The sequence below is a fragment of the Papilio machaon genome, chromosome 23, assembly GCF_912999745.1.
Source record: "Papilio machaon chromosome 23, ilPapMach1.1, whole genome shotgun sequence".
Classification (NCBI taxonomy): Eukaryota; Metazoa; Arthropoda; class Insecta; order Lepidoptera; family Papilionidae; genus Papilio; species Papilio machaon.
Window position 1 is genome coordinate 2198616 of NC_060008.1, and position 3868 is coordinate 2202483.

The window sequence follows — 3868 nt, forward strand, 5'->3', positions numbered from 1 at the left end:
AGGATACTCCGGCTTTGGCGGCGGCGAGCTCGGTCCGGGTGGGGTGGCACTTCTGCGACTGCGCGAAACGTTCTCTTTGTGTGCGTAATTTGCGTGTATGCTACAATTCCGACCAGTATAACATGACCAGTGCCCTCCCCTACCAGCGTATAAACTCTGTACCACAAAGAGAAGTTTTATCAAGTAAAGGAGATCATTTAAAACTGGCTTCTATTCACAAATACAATCGATAACGCAGAACGCTCAGATGTTAGGAAATGTCAGACATGGTGTCGGGCAGACAAAGAGAGAATAAAGATTCGCTAAAGCCTATAAAAAGCTTTTGTTCCGTTTTATTAAATTAATCAGACAAAAAGGCCTACAAATCCTTTAAAATAACGAAAGTTACTTTAAATAGTCTAATATTATTTTAAATTCGAAATAAAAAATTGCCAAGCATAGGATTAAAATAGAAACTGCCTGTAAAAAATATAACAAAAAATGTACATATGTATTTAACAATCACGTGGATGAAATAATTAGTTCTATCTTACATTCTCGTTTATGTATCCTCTAGCTTTAATATTATTTTAATCGCATCTAAATATTTAAATGAAATACAAGCTATACTATCTGCAAAAGTGTTTCCTGCATGTTTCATGTATTTTGCGCAGGAAACCAGACGCAAAAGTAATCTGTTTCAGTAATCAACTGTGACAATATACTGCGTAACTCCCTCTTTAAGGGACGATAAATTTATATAACAAAGTCGTAAGAAATTAATTACAAACTTGTAATGAATGTACATGTTAATAAATAAAGTAATTTATTCCAAAATATCAAAGAAATGTTTTGTATTTTTTACCTTGTTATTTTTCAACTAGCTATCACCCGCGACTCCGTCCGTAGGTAATTTAAAAAATTCGTAATTAGTTGCCTATGTGCTCTTCCTGACTATGTTCTACATCTTGGCCAAATTTCAGCATGATCCGTTGAGCCGTTCCGGAGATACCTTCTAACAAACATCCGTCCATCTAAACATTCGCATTTATAATTAGCAAGTCATTGTCTGTCTGTATCAATTTTTTTCTAAATAAGATTGTGATGAAACTTTGGAGGGATATTCTGCGTACGCAATAAAGTTTACCTTTTTAAATTAAAAAAAGCTATGTTTTCAGTGTTTTCTGAGTGGAATGAAATGTAATGCAACTTTGTTGACTTAAGTGTTACATAAATGTAACATAAAGTGATGTAGTTTGATCGCCACTATTGTTGCATAGCAACCAAAAACGAAACAACAAAACTAACATCATTTTAACGAATTAATTAAAAGGTTTATATTTTCATTTTTATTAAATTATGCGATTAGAATATTGATGCAGGTTTTTTAGTTTCTGTTTTATCTGTATATATAAAAGAAAGTCGTGTTAGTTACACTATTTATAACTCAAGATCGGTCGAACTGATTTAGCTGAAAATTGATGGGGAGGTAGCTTAGAACTAGGAGACGGACGTAGGAACTTTTTTATCATGTGTTTTTTTATTCCGCGCAGACGGAGTCGCGGGTAAAAGCTAGTAATAAATAGTTAATAATTTGTTAGTGTAATTTGTCCCCACTGAGGGAGCTCGGGAGCCTAACCTGAGTTAGAGGTGATTAGACCTTAGTAAACTAACCACACACATCTTTGATTTGAATTTTTTCCGCAGATGTGTAAAGGTTGCAACACAATGTTTTCCTTTACCTTAAAAACTGGTAACTGTCAAGCAATGTCTAAATGCAATATTGCACTTGATTCTGCTTATCCATCAATAAGCCAGAGTTCCGCATACCGATTTAGAAGAATACTTGTTCGGCATGTTATCGGACGATCGTTGAATCGCGAACCGCGTTCAACTCGTGCGCATTTAGCCTAAATGAGATCGCTAGGGTTGTCACTGATGACTTATTTTTAAATTATCATTCGATATTTTTTTTATAGTGCTCACTTCGAATTGATAATAAAACGAACAGTGTTTTATAAGAAAAATGGAATTGTCAGCTGAATAATAAGCTTGTTATTAGTCTTCTCAAATATTTTAGAGGCCCAAGTTCATCGCCGCGCTGCGCAGTGCCCGCCCTCCGCATCCCGCTACAAAATAAAATTGTGTTTTGCGCAGCAACTCCTACGAAGTTAAGAACCGCCAAGATTATCTGAAAACATTTACTCGTAGCTATTTAAACGGCTGTAATTTATAAAACTTTCGGTCGCATTTTGTTGTAGTCGTAGAGCAACGTCGTCAAAGTTACTTGACAATATTTTACGAGGTAAACTATTATTACTAATATAACTTATTAGCAGTTGCCTGCGGTTTCGTCCGCGCGGAATTAGACAAAATCAAGTTATCAATATAGGCCATGTAACCCAGGGATATTGTAGATTCCCAGCAATGAAAGAATTTTTCTAATCAGTTCAGTAGTTTCAGAACATATTCACCGCAAACAAACAATCAAATCTTTGCTCTTTGTAATATTAGTATAGTTATACGAGTATCAAATCACACCTAGGATTCAAACTACGTACTAAGAGTAGTTTTTTTTTAGTTAACAGATACTTATGCTACAAGTGCATTCAGAATAGCATATCTTAGAAGAAGAAAAATTGACTTTTTTCCTCGTCGTTTTTCTCTAAATCTTTTTGATTGTGCCAACCCTAACCCGACAGAATCCCAGTGTTGCATCCGCACACTCAAATCAACACGGTTAAATTTAGCCAGTCGAAACGGTGATGCCAGCGGCTTCGTACCGCTCCCAACACCACCCCACAACTCGGTCTTCAATCTTCGCGATATCCCAGATTCGGTCTCCGAAAATCCAAGTCTCCGAGCATCCAGATATCAGTAAGATCTCGGCATCAATGAGATCTTGGTCTCGGAAATAACTCTTCGCTAATTCAAATGAGAAACTAGTTCTTTAGTTACAAGTTGATAAGATTTCTAACTTAAAGATTAGTACCAGTGATTTTGTATGTGTTTGTTTGTGTTTACAATGAGTTTTGTATGAATGAAATTTCTTTAATTTTTTAAAATTGAGTGCACAACTATAAAGGTGAGATGATTATTTTGTTGTTATAAAAATGCACATGTTACTGTTTTAATGTTACTTTAACTAGACCGAAATGTAGAGAAATTTTCTCTTTATTTAATAGGATCGAATACAAAATTGTAACTTAGCAATATTGTAAATATGATTAGCTGTAGACCGCGAATCCTCCAACGCTGAATAAAAACATGTTAATTAGTAGCCTATGTGTTCTTTTATACTATGTTCCACATCTGTACTTTTAGAAAATTATTAGTCAAGATCATCTCGAGCCGAATTGCGCGCTAAAGTTCCCAAAACCAAGTGACAGATAGCTGTAGTGAGGCGACGTAAGCGTTGATATTTGACATGTCTAGTGCTGCGCCGATACACCGGCACAGTGTTGATTTTTGTCTCTAACAGTTCGGCCATCCTGCATTTCCTTCGTCCTCGAAGGAGTATTGATCCTTGCTGCATCGTTTTACACGCTGTCCCAAGCGCCATGAAGAGCCAGAACACCTCCAAGAAAAAGGACCTAAAAGCAAATCAGCCCCGTAGGCAGAAAATATAGCCCCGTAGGCAAACCATACGCCCGGAGGCTAAACATACGCCCGGAGGCAACATATACGCCCGGAGGCTAAACATACGCCCGGAGGCAACATATACGCCCGGAGGCTAAACATACGCCCGGAGGCAACATATACGCCCGGAGGCTAAACATACGCCCGGAGGCAACATATACGCCCGGAGGCTAAACATACGCCCCATAGGCAATCTTTGATTTTCTTTTATCAATCATGTGTCTGAAATAAAAGTTTTATTAATCATACG